The following is a 13,754-nucleotide window of genomic DNA, read 5'->3' as shown; positions in this document are numbered from 1 at the left end:
GGTTGCCATTTCCTTCTCCAGGAGATCTTCCCCACCCAGGGATTGAACCCGGATCTCCCACGTTGTAGGCAGACATTTTACTGTCTGAGCCACCAGGGAAGTCCGTCTTGCAAACCCTGAAGCATCCTTAATGAACCCTATGGTAATTTCAGAGATTCTGATATGCAAGTGTCATGTGCATACTAACAGCTCATTTAATTAGTGGAAGGGAATCACTTTTTATTTAGTTATATATTCCTTGAAAGACCCAGTAACTGAGTGTTATTTGGGTCAGATAGTATAAAAATACAACTTGAGAGAAGGAAGGAGTAAGAGAGCTCTAGAGTGAAGAAAGCCAGGACTCATCAAGGTCACCTACAGGTAAATGAAAGAGTCAGGGATGCCTTGATGAAGAGCGGTCCAAAGGGGAAGCAGAGAGCCACATCTGATTAAAAAAAAAAAAAAATGCTTTGAAGACAAAATGGAGAGGATCTGACCTATTGACTTAATGGCATGAGGAAAGAAGAGGAATGAGGGTGATTCCAGGCAAAAAATTTCCATTATCTCCACTTAGATAATGGAGATAATGAGGTGATTAGTAACAGAGAAAGAGTCTAAGATGAGAAACAGGACTTTTGAGGTTTCATTGGAGTGTAAGAATGGAGGAGAGTTTAGAAGAGTTCTAGTTAGACTAGAGGTATATCTGCAGGAGTAAGGCAATGGAAAGATTTCCACTATGCAGTTAGAAATGAGCTGTAGATAAAAAGAAGGGGAGACAGGCTTTAAGGCAGTGGTCCCCAACCTTTTTGGCACCAAGGACTGGTTTTGTGGAAGACAATTTTTCCATGGACTGAAGCAGGGTAGGAGATGGTTTCAGGATGATTCAAGTGCATTACATTTATTATACACTTTATTTCTATTATTATTAACTTAGTTCTACCTCCGATCATAAAGATCCTGGAGGCTGGGGACTGCTGCTCTAAGGCATATAGGAAAGAGCTGAAAAGAGAATGTTTGGAAACACTCCAAGAAAGAGTGAAGAGCAGGAAGAGAACAGAAGTTGGAATTCTGATAAACAACAATTTGAGATGTGGAAAGAGGAGGTTGAGAGAGATGATCAAGGAGACAGGAAGAGAATAAAAGGAAAGTGAATGTATCTTAAAGCTGAAGGAGAACAGACTTTCAAGAAAGAAGAAGTGGTCAATATAGTTAAATACCATAACCAGATTCAAAGAATGAGGAAAGCAAAAAAAAAGGCATTGGATTTGGGAAATAGGATTTTTCACTGTTGACCTTAAGAACGTTGGATCAAAAGAGGCAAAAGTCAAATTTGAGTGGGTAAAAATGTATGAAAGGTAAAGGAGCAGAAGAGGCAAGTAAGGCTTATTTTAATAAGCTGGGTAGGAAAGAGAATAGTAGTGAAGAGAAGGAGAAAGTTGGGTGGTACAGAGTTTTTCAGAAAGGGGAAATAACAAACATCTTTGTGGGTTGAGTATTTGGAACTTACGTAAAGAGAGGGAAATAAATGGAGATGCAAAGAATGAAGCTGACTGATAAAAGAAAAACTCTAAGGATGTAGGAGGAAATGGATCAAAAATATAAGCAGAAGAATTACTCTGGTGATTCAGAAGAAATTTTTATTTCATTTCAGTAAAAGAAAAAGGTGGGTGAAGATCCAGGTTTGAACCAAGAACATTTTTACTTGATAGTGTTTCTTTTGTCAGTGAAATAGGAACCTGGGTCGTTTGCTGAGGCTTTGTGTAGAGTGAAAACTTCCGGGTAGTCTCTAACGGGAATAGGAACAGAAGCTGCTGAGAAAGAATAAAGGAACTAAAATGATACAAATGAACTTATTTACAAAACACACTCACACCGGTGGTCAGGGGGGAGTACAGGAAATAGATTGGGATTTGGGGACTGACATGGTACACTCTGCTATACTTAAAATAGATATCCAGCAAAAACCTACTGTATAGCACAAGAAACTCTGTTCAATATTCTATAATAACTTAAATGGAGAAAGAATTAGAAAAAGAGTAGATACATGTATAACTGAATCACTTTGCTGTACACCTGAAGTTAACACAACATTATTAATCAACTATAGTGAGTGTTAGTTGCTCAGTTGCGTCCAACTCTTTGTGACCCTGTGGACTATAGCCTGCCAAGCTCTTCATATCCATGGAATTCTCAGGCAAGAATGCTGGAGAGGGTAGCCATTCCCTTCTCCAGGAGATCTTCTCCACCCAAGGATCAAACCCGGGTCTCCGTGTCTCATGCACTGCCGGTGGATTCTTTACCACTGAGCCCCAGGGAAAGCCCAACGTTGAGCTGGGCCAATAACAAGTGGTGATAAAAGGGGGAAAACTCAGTTTCAAGTCATAATATATTACTTAAATATATTACATGGTGTGTGAAATTGCTGTTGCATGCATTTTATGGTAAAAAGAATGGTACAATTAGGTGGTGTGGCTTTCAGTGGAGTAAAGGCTTTTGAACTAAGGGCACGGTCAAGAGGAATTTGTGAGTGAGCAAAGAAAGCAGACATACTCGCCCAGACCCAAAAGAAGACACTATGATAGAATCTGTCCGAGATTCTAGACGCTATGATAGTGCTTCTGTCCAAGGGGGTTTCAAAGGAAGTGGTATCATTGATAAGAGAGGTGAATAAAGAATCTGGATTTTTAAAAAGCGGAAAAAGGGGAAATTTAAGTGTAGGTGTTACTGAAGAGATAAAAATATAGACTTACTGAGAGACTGGTGTTTGCACATAACATTAAAGCATAATACAAAAAAAAACCCTTCATGTATAATTAAGTAGAAGGCTAGAAGATCAGAAACAATTGTACACTTTTTTTAATCATATCTTCGAAGTCTAGAACATTGTAAGTACTTCAAAAGTATTTCATAAATGAATAAATAAAAACTGAAATATTCTGTCCATCTATAAAGGACATGAGGTTTAGAGTCATTTGACTACTTCTGGTTTGTATTGAGCCAACTGCACCTTCAGTGTCTGTTGTTACTTTTTGCTCAAATTTTATTCATAAAAGCCTGAGTTTAAGGGTGCAGCCTGTGACTACAGATGTAAATAAAGCCAATTAGATGTCAGGGCCTTGTACGCATGGCTTAGGCCTTTTCTTGAGCCCACCACACCCAGCTTTATAAAATAGATCAGAGTGCTTTTTTCCCCCCTAAAATTTCATGGTTTTTAAAAAGATATTTAAAAGAGGTGAATTCATTGGAGGTACTTTGGGAACTACCTTAGGAGACACAATAAGACTAAGAAGATGCAATTTCATGTCCCAGGCCCTACTGTCTAGTTTCAACCAGAGCACTGTTGCTTCTATCTATTTTATATTTGGGATTTTCACATTAAGGTTTACTTTTTTTAAGTTGGTGTTGTAGAAGAATGCCATTTCTCTGGAAAGAGCACAGGGCTCACCAATGGCATGGTTCCTACAAACTCACTGATTGGGCAGGATGCCCCAGAAATAAGGGTCAAGTAGGGGCAGAACGGTCCTTATAGAGCAACCAACCCAGATTCAAATCAGATCAACACCTGATATTGGATTTCAGTGAAGCCAGGTTTCAAATTTCTCAGGAACCTGACAGAAGCAAACCTGTCTGGAGAATGATGACACTATCCTAGACCTCAAACAGGAAATTTGTCAAAGTCTAGCAGATAATAAAAATTAATCATACGTATGGGGAGACGAGGTAACGCAGGTGAGAACCAACAGAAACAGATACAGAAATAGTCGTATAATGCTTCTAAATATGGTTGCCAAACACAGCTTTAGAATAATTCTGCTTGTTATTTTCAGGGAGATAATAGATACTATCAAAAATTTCAGCAGAGACTGGGAACGATTTTTTTTGAGTAGCAAATATTAAAAAGAGCTATTTAATTTGAGAACATTGATGACAACCCCCAAGTAAATCTCCCTGATGGTATCAGAAAGCTAACAAGTAGAGAAGAATTACAAGACTAAGAGATGCTTATACGGACATTAGATTCATAACAAGTAGGGGAAAGTATTAATATATTGTTTTCAATAAATGATGTTGGAGCAAATAAACATCTATATCAAAAATGTGAAATGATCCTTATTTCACACAACATATAAAAATTAATTCCATGTATATTCATGACTGGGGGGTGAAGAAAGAATTAAAGAGGTTACTAAAAGCACTGATCAGAGAGAAAAAGCATAGTAGTAGAAAAAAGATGTAGAGAAGGAAAAGTTGAAGAAAAAGAGAAAAGGAAAGTTGATGGTATAAGTTTCCAGAAGGGATAGGAACAGATTACAAGGAGTTGACACTTGTAATTTTTCATACATCTTAAAAAATGACCTGATTAGTCCTAATGTTTCAGTGAAAGTGTTAGTCACTCAGTTATGTCCAATTCTTTGCAGACCCCATGGACTGTAACTCTCCAAGCTCCTCTGTCCAAGGGATTCTCCAGGCAAGAATAAGGGAGTGGGTAGCCATTCCCTTCTCCAGGGGATCTTCCTGACCCAAGGATGGGACCCAAGTCTCCTGCATTGCAGACAGATTCTTTACCATCTATGTCACCAGGGAAGCTTCAGTGTATGAAGAGATTTGTACAGTACATAGCTTTAGCTGAGTCACATGTTTTTTTCTCTCTCTTGCCACTTACAAAAAAAAAAATCTTTTGACTATGTTTGGTAATCAGTATCCTGATTCTAATCATGAGTATCCTACTATGATTCTTTCTACTCTTGTATCACCTCTGTTGATAAGATGGAAAAGTATTCTATCTCTGGTTATATCCAGTTGAATCCTGAGGTAAAGAAAAGCAGTAAATACCTGCTCCTGAGAAGGTATATTTCTGAGAATGTATTAGGGATAGGCTGGTTGAGATGGAAGAGGTTGTGTGTAAACTTTCAACTTTCAGATATTTCTGGCCTAAAATTCCACCATTATCAATTCAAGCTTTTGTAATAAACTCCGATTAGTCTCTCTTCAGGTTACCCACATCAGAAAGATAATCCTATAAATTCCTATCACAGTAGTGTAAATTAGCTTAGTAGAACACTCTCCTACATTATCCCTACAGAACAGGAAGACCGAGCAAATATGGGAATGTCAGGAACCTGGGAGGAGAAAATACACTGGCTGAAACTGAGAATAGAGTATAGAAAGGTGCAAGATGACAGCTATAATGCCTTTGTCTTTTCAGCTAGATTAAAGGTATTAAAATCTTTTTTAATAAAGGAAGGTCATGTATTCTCATATGTTTGCGCTCTTAAAAGTAAAAGCATGACAAATTTTTTAAAGGTAAAGCACAAAAGACTTTAACATTAGACATAATAGGAGAGAGCATAGGCAAACATTCTCTGACGTAAACTGTACCCATGTTTTCTTAGGTCAGTCACCCAAAGCAATAGAAATAGAAGCAAAAATAAACAAATGAGACCTAATCAGACTTATAAGATTTTTCACAGCAAAGGAAAACAAAATGAAATGACAGCCTACTGAAATGGAAGAAAACTTTTACAAATGATGTGACTGACAAGGGTTTAATTTCCAAAATATACAAACAGCTCAAACAACTCAACAGCAAAAAACAGAAAACCGAATTGAAAATGGGGGGAAGAACTAAATAGACATTCCTCCAAAGAATACATACAGATGACCAACAGGCATATGAAAAGATGCCCAACATTGCTAATTATTAAGGAAATGCAAATCAAAACTACAATGAGGTACCACCTCACACCACTCATTTGGCCATGAGTAAAAAGTCTACAGATAACAAATGGTAGAGAGGGTGTGGAGAAAAGGGAACCATCCTACACTATTGGTGGGAATATAAGTTGCTGCAGCCACTATGGAAAACAGTATGGAAATTCCTCAAAAAACTAAAAAAAAGAGTTGCACGTGACCCAGCAATCCCATTACTGGGCATTTGTTCAAACAAAACCATAATTTGAAAAGATATGTACCCCCCTATATTCATAGCAACACTATTCACAATAGCCAAGACATAGAAATAACCTAAATGTCTACTGACTGACAGAGGAATGGATAAAGATGATTTGGTACATGTTTATAGCGGAATACTACTCAGCCGTAAAAAGAATAAAATAATGCCATTTGCTACAACATGGATGCAACTAGAGATTGTCATACGCAGTAAAGCAAGCCAGAAAGAGAAAGCTACATATCATATGCTATCAATTCTATGTGGAATATAAAATATGACAAAAATGAAGTTATCTGCAAAACAGAAGCAGACTCACAGACACAGACAGTGGACTTGGGGTTGCCGAGCAGGGAGGGATGGACTGGAAATTCAGGGTTAGAAGATGCAAACTATTAATTACATATAGAATTAACAACAAGGTCCTACTATATAGCACAGGAACCATATTCAATACCTGGTGATAAACCATAATGGAAAAGAATACAGAAAATAATGTATATGTGTGTATAACAATCATGTTGCTCTACAGCAGAAATTAACAAAACTTTATAAATCAACCATACTTCAGTTTGAAAAGTAAAGTATATATTTGCACAAAGAGAGAAAGAAATTTAAGAGATTATACTGCATATAAATTCCCTAAGATCACACAACATGATAAAACACCCACCTCATTAAGCAAAGACTTCAGAAATCCATTTTTTCCTCTTTTTTTGGTCTTTTTTTCCCCCATAAATCTTTTCTCTATGTACTATTCTTGTTTCATAGTTTGGAGGAGCTCTATGCATAACTATACATGTGATAAAACTCATGTGGTGCTCAGAAAATCCCAAAAGGCAAATGATTTCTGTCCTTTGCTCTCCCAGTGTCATGTCAGTCATGCCCCAGTGATCAAGGGAACTCACTCCTGCCAAGTCCAGCCTCAAGGGTGAAGCAGTGGACTTGACTTCTTGATGAGAAGAGCCACAAAGTCATGCTGCAAAAAGGAGTGTATACAGGGATGAGAAGAATGTCACACCAATTTTACAAAGTAATGCATAAAGAAAGGTATGAAGGGATACTGTTAAATTTGGCAGAGGATTGGCAAAGGAGACAGTGGTCTATTCACTTGTATTTGCTTGACTACTACATCAAGCATTCATTACCCTCATAAGTTTTTTTTTTTTTAAGTAGAAAATGTAATAAATATAAAAACCATGATGATTACATTCCTACCACCAAAAGTTTTATTTTATGGAAATCTGAATTCATTAACAATCCAAAGAAGAGAAAATAAAGAAAACACCCAATAGAGTAATCTTATAAATATTATAGCACAAATGATGGAGACTGGATCAAGAAATGACTTGACCAAATGATCCACAAAATTGTTTTGCAGTTTCACAGCTCACAGATTGTTTTTCACTGGACACATCTAGGCTTCTAACAGAGTTTTACTTGCAAATGTCAAAGGCACCCTTCAGGAAATTTACATGCTCAGCCCGCTGCCTTTGCTTATAAAAATCTACTGCCTTTTCAGTTAGCACTGGCAGATGAAAGGACATTCTCTGATCTTTTTGCCAAGAACTAGTCATAAAACCTCTAATAGGCTCTAATTTAGTAATATGAAATGCACAGCCACAAGTATTTTTATGACTCAGAATTTGCCCAAGTGTCCTTTCCTAGTTTTGGTGTTATTGAGCCTGAGAGAACTAAATATAATAGTCTATAAAGATTTCTCAAGTCTCACTCTCTTTCTCTCTGCCTCTGTCTCTCACACTTTTTCAAGTTAAGTATCTTTACATCCTGAATATTCACTGGAAGGATTGTGGCTGAAGCTGAAGCTTTAATACTTTGGCCACCTGATGCGAAGTGCCGATTCATTGGGAAAGACTTTGATGCTGGGAAAGACTGAAGGCAAACGGAGAAGGGAGAGCCAAAGGATGAGATGGTTAGATAGCATCACTGACTCAGTGGACATGAATTTGAGCAAACTCCAGGAGATAGTGGAGGACAGAGGAGTCTGGCATGCTGTAGTCTATAGGGTGGCAAAGAGTCAGACATAACTTAGCAATTGAGCAACAACATCTCTACACCTCTGTCTCCACCAACAGAATCTGAAATATAAATAATACGATAGTATTTGACACACCCATATCTGTTCTGCAGCTTGTGCAGAGCCTATTTTTTTGTTCACCTGAGTGTTTTATTGTGATTGACCTTACTGTTCTCCTTCAGGAAACAATCCGCAGACCACAGCATCAAAATCTTTTATATAAAGCATGTAAGACAGTTTCCTCTTCATCACCCATTCAGGCCTGATTGGACCACTGCAGGAAATTGTGATGAAGACCCTCTCCTTCAAGGAACATCTCTCCATACATGGACGTCCTCTTTGCCCAGCAACCAAGTAATCACATGATACAGGGACATCCAGAAGCCTAACACATCAGATAAGGGAATTAAGACTCCCATCATCACCTCCAAGGTCTTTATGTCTACATTTCACTAGTCATTTTGGAAACCATAAATACATGAAAGTCATTTGACCTTGTATCAACATCTGGTAAGATGAGTGACCACCCTGTATAGACTTTATGACTAAAATTTCTCCAAAAGACTTGCACTAAAACAAATTGATTAAAATCACAGATTAGTTGAAAACAAAAACCTTTCCATTCACTGTCTTAAAAAATATGTGATTTCTGCATATCATGAGACTGTTTTTCAATTTTTGAGGCTACAATTAATTTCAAGTCATTTCTTCAGAAAGTATTTGGTTAGAGAATCATTTTTCTTATACTTTTTAATGAATAATAGTTTATATTTTAGTATTTTTGTTTATTTGTCAAATCTCATAAAATCATCTTAAATTAATTGGTTAGTATTTTCAGACATTATAAAATAATATTTCTCTGTCTAAATAAAGTACCCAAAATAAATTGGTAAATATTTAAAGTGTCTAACCACTTGTTCATATACAACTAATATTTAAGCAACCTACAGTAATTTAAAAAAAAAATTTGAAACACATTTAAAAAGCTATTTTGTCCACTTTCAGTGATGTGTAACTACATTTTCCTGACTTTTTATAACATAAGGAACTGTGACAATTCTCTATAAAGAAAATTAAACTTCCAAAATGAACAAATGAATGCTTTTCTTTTTGTCAAATATTTTTAGAAAGAGTACTGTGGTTTAGAATGTTGTTTTAAGAGTGCAATAAGAAATAAAGATATTGGAAATACTTCATAGATCATTTCTATTGATTTACATGCATGCGTGCTCAGTTATGTCCAACTCATTGTAGCCCTATGAACTACAGCGTGCTAGGTCCATGGAATTTCCCAGGCAAGAATATTGGAGTGCATTGCCATTTCCTCATCCAGTAGATCTTCCTGACCCAAGGATTGAACTGGATTCTCCTGCATTAGCAAGAGGATTCTGAGCCACCTGGGAAGCCCATTTTATTGATTTAATTTTCCAGTAATTATAGACATTATTGTACTAGTCATACTAAATACTCAATACATGATGAGTGCTATCCCCATTTGTGAACAAATGGTTTTTATAATGAAGTGGTAAGCATCACTGAATGAAAAGTTACCATGATTGGAAATATCAATTTTTGACCAACATCCTAATTTTAAATACTGGGCTGGATGAGTTACAAGCTAGAATCAAGATTGCTGGGAGGAATATGAACAACCTCAGATATGCAGATACCACTCTAATGGCAGAAAGTGAAGAACTTGATAAGGGTGAAGGAGGAAAGTGTAAAAGCTGGCTTAAAACCGAATATTAAAAAAACTAAGATCATGGCATCTGGTTCCATTACTTCATGGCAAATAGAGAGGGGGTAAAAGTGGAAGCAGTGATGGATTTTCTCTTCTTGGGCTCTAGAATCACTGTGAATGGTGACTGCAGCCATGAAATTAGAAGACTCTTGCTTCTTGGAAGAAAGGCTATGGCAAACCTAGATAATGTATTAAAAAGCAAAGACACCACTTTGCCAACCAAGTTCTGTCTAGTAAAAGCTATGGTCTTTCCAGTAGTCATGTATGGATGTGAGAGTTGAACCATAAAGAAGGCTGAGTGTCAAAGAATTGATGTTTTTGAATTAGGGTGCTGGAGAAGACTCTTGAGAGTCACTTGGACAGCAAGGAGATTAAACTAGTCAATCCTAAGGGAGATCAAACTGAATATTCATTGTAAGGACTGATGCTGAAGCTGAATCTCTAATACTTTGGCCACCTGATGTGAAGAGCTGACTCTTCAAAAGATTGAAGGCAAAAGAAGAGGGTGACAGAGGATGAGATGGTTGGATGGCATCACCGATTCAATGGACATGAACTTGAGTGAACCTCAGGAGATGGTGAGGGGCAAGGAGGCCAGACGTGCTGCAGTCCATGGAGTTGCAAAGAGTTGGACATGACTTAGCAACTGAACCACCACAACAAGTTTATTTCACCTACCTTCAATTTGCCCATATTTATGCCTCCATTTAAAATTTTAAACACAGGTCATATTACAAACCTCAATGTGTTAGAAAACTATTTCTCACATCATTTGTGTAGTCTAGGTATTTACTGCATGAAAAAGACTTCATTGTCATCTAGACACAGAGGCCATGTTAGCAATAATCTTTATGGATAGAGGAGCCTGGTGGGCTACAGTCCATGGGGCCACAAAGAGTCAGACACAACTGAGCAGCTAACACTTTTTTCCCCTCAAAAGTCTAGTCATGATAACCCCTGAAACTTGAAGGTCTTTGTTTCCCTGGAATGTTAAAAGGCCATTTTGGGCACCAGTTGGTTTCATTCTCCTAGGGCTCTAGACTTTTAAAAGATATTTTTGTGGGTGTCTGCTGAAGATATTCCTCTTTCTTGCACCCCACAGACTCTCCTGGATTCTGCCTTGTAGCACAAAAAAGGACTATTTATTAGATGGATATGTGAAACTAGAGACACAGCCTTGCCCTGCTCCAGGCAGCACTCTTCTCAGTACAAGGGTAGGGATAGGCTGTAAGAGTTCTTTGCTTTTGTGGGAAAATCTCATGCACTATCAGGGAGAAGTCTCCTCCTGGCCCAGACCCATCTCCACAGTTCCAGAAAACTCACTGTCATCTAGATAAGCAGGCAGCTTCTCTGGGCTGCCTTCATCACCAGCACCACTACAGTAATTCTGAAAATGACAGTTATTGGTGTCTGTATATTGGGAATACCCTTGTTCCCAGAATCACAGTGCATGCTAGCTCTAGTGGCTTCCTCCTCCTCATTCTACTATTAAAAAGCCAAAGAGAGCATCAGCCTTGGGAAAGAAAGGTCAACCCAGATGCTGGGCCATTCAGGATTTCCCAGTAGACATTATAATGAGACTTCTGAGATTATGTTGTTCAGGTCTGGAATGTTAAGAAATGATGAGAGGGTAGGATAACAGGTAACCGAGCTAGCTTGGCTGTCAGTAAACTGCCAGTTCTAACCCGAAAAATGTTCTTTTTCTTCCCTTGGACTAGGGGAAATCTATGCTTTCATTCCCATTTCTCCCTGATCTTCTCCCTGGGACCCAGTTCTATCATTTAAGATCCCATCCCATCTTGGTGTGGAATCCCCCCCCCCCGCCCCCCGCAAAGCATTCAAATAGTCATTTGCGGTAATTTATTTGAAAGGGGAATGAAGAAGTGAGTCAGGGCAGCCATTAAAAAGAATGAAACAATGCCATTTGCAGCAACATGGATGAACTTAGAGAATGTCATACTGAGCAAAGTAAGTCAGAAGAGGTGAAATATTGTAAGACATCCCTTATATGTGGGATCTAAAAGGAAATGATACAAATGAACTTACTTAAACAGAAAGACTCATACACTTTGAGAATGGGCTTATGGTTCCAGGGGTTGGAGGAATGTTGGGGTGAAGGGAGACTTAGGGAGTTTGGGATGGACATGTACACATGGCTATATTCCTTCACTGTTCACCTGAAACTATCACAACATTGTTTGTTAATCAGCTCTGCCCCAATACATATAAAAGGTTTAAAAAAATTAAGTGAGTCAGGGAAGGGAAGGAAGCCAGTGAAGGGTGTGCTATCCCAGAGAGCACTGAGATCAGTTCTGTGGGGAAACCCTGGGAAATGATATGGAACCTGTGCCTCAGAGGAATCTTATCTGTGTGTCAAGGAAGAAGCTGATGAATTTCTTCAGCCAGATTCCTTCAGCCGTTGCTTTAGGGCTTCTCTGGTGGGGGCCGGGGTGGGGTCTGCAGGTGGGGAGGAGGGTTATGGGCATTCTGGCACTTCTGATCTGTCATGAGCTTGGGCGTAGCATGCTTCCAAGGCAACCTCCAAGCCAGGAGGTACAGGTCCTAGATAGGAGCACACTGCAGGTGGGGATGGGGCTGGTCAGTGTCTGCCTTTCCCCACCTTTCTAACTGATAGAGAGAGAAAAAGAAGAGGGGGGAGGGAAAGAAAGGTTTAACAAAACAAAACAAGAAAAAAATAAAAGAAAGAAAAATAGAAAGAGATAGAGTGTGGGGATTTTATTGATTTATTTAGCAACTACTGTTACTTTGTGTGGGCTTTTCTGGTGGCTCAGTGGTAAAGAATTCACCTGCCAATGTGGGAAACACATGTTTGATCCCTGGGCTGAAAGGTCCCCTGGAGAAGAAAATGGCAACCTTTCCTGCCTGGGAAATCACATGGACTGAAAAGCCTTGTGGGCTACAGTCTAAGGGGTTGCAAAGAGTCGGACACGACTTAGCAACTAAATAACAGCAACAATTATTATATGTAAGGCACCTCATCGACTTCTCAAAGCGACCCATGACAAAGGCATTTTATTATCCCCATTTTACAGATGAACCTACTGAATTTAAAGCAGTTAAATAAAGTCCTCCCAAATCACACAACTGGCAGGTTAAGGATGTGGAATTCAAATTCAGGTCTTCCTTTCCTATTCAAAACCCTTTAGTAGTTTACTGTTACTTACATATAAAGTTTCTCCTTGATCTACTCCTGTAAGTTGGTGGAATATGAAAACTTCTGGCCTGTAACACAGAACAGACACCTGATCCTGGCTCTGCCAGTCATAGTACCACCGGGATGATGCTCCAGTCATTCTCTCTCTCTCTCTCTGGGTTTCACTTTCCTTGTCAGTAAAGGAATGAACTAGACTAATTGATGGAAAGGAAATTAACCCTGAATATTCACTGGAAGAACTGATGCTGAAGCCAAAACTCCAATACTTTGGCCACCTGATGCAAAGAGCTGACTCAGTGGAAAAGACCCTAATGGTGGGAAAGATTGAGGGCAAGAGGAGAAGGGGGCAACAGAGAAAGAGATGGTTGGATGGCATCACCAACTTAATGGACATGGGTTTGAGCCAACTCTGGGAGAGAGTGAAGGACAGGGAAGCCTGGCATGCTGCAGCCCATGGGGTTGTGAAGAGTCAGACATGACTTAGGGACTGAACAACAAAGGCACCACCAGTGGGAAGAATCCTGTTCATTCCACTTTAACCTTTGGTTAATCTCCTATAACTACACTGAAAAAGGCTTCATTCCCAATAATACCTCATACTTTCCTAGGCTGTACCTGCCTAATAATCCTTCATGCCTAAATCCTCCACATCTTCCAAATGCTTTCTTTTCCAGAATGGCATATATTATCCTTTGAATTAGAAACAATATATCATTTATCTGGAAACTCCAAGTGTTTTCTTCATATCTTCCTTAAAATTTCAAATTGTATACCTTGTCCTGTCCTATATATGAAGTCTGTTAAGTTACTGCATGTAATTATGAAGCACCAATTACAGCACAGATTCTGGAGCCATATTGCCTGGCCTGTT

Source organism: Capra hircus, chromosome 16 (assembly GCF_001704415.2).
Source record: "Capra hircus breed San Clemente chromosome 16, ASM170441v1, whole genome shotgun sequence".
In the NCBI taxonomy this organism is placed as follows: Eukaryota; Metazoa; Chordata; class Mammalia; order Artiodactyla; family Bovidae; genus Capra; species Capra hircus.
The sequence above is the reverse complement of the archived record's forward strand: the minus strand, read 5'-3'. Positions refer to the sequence as shown.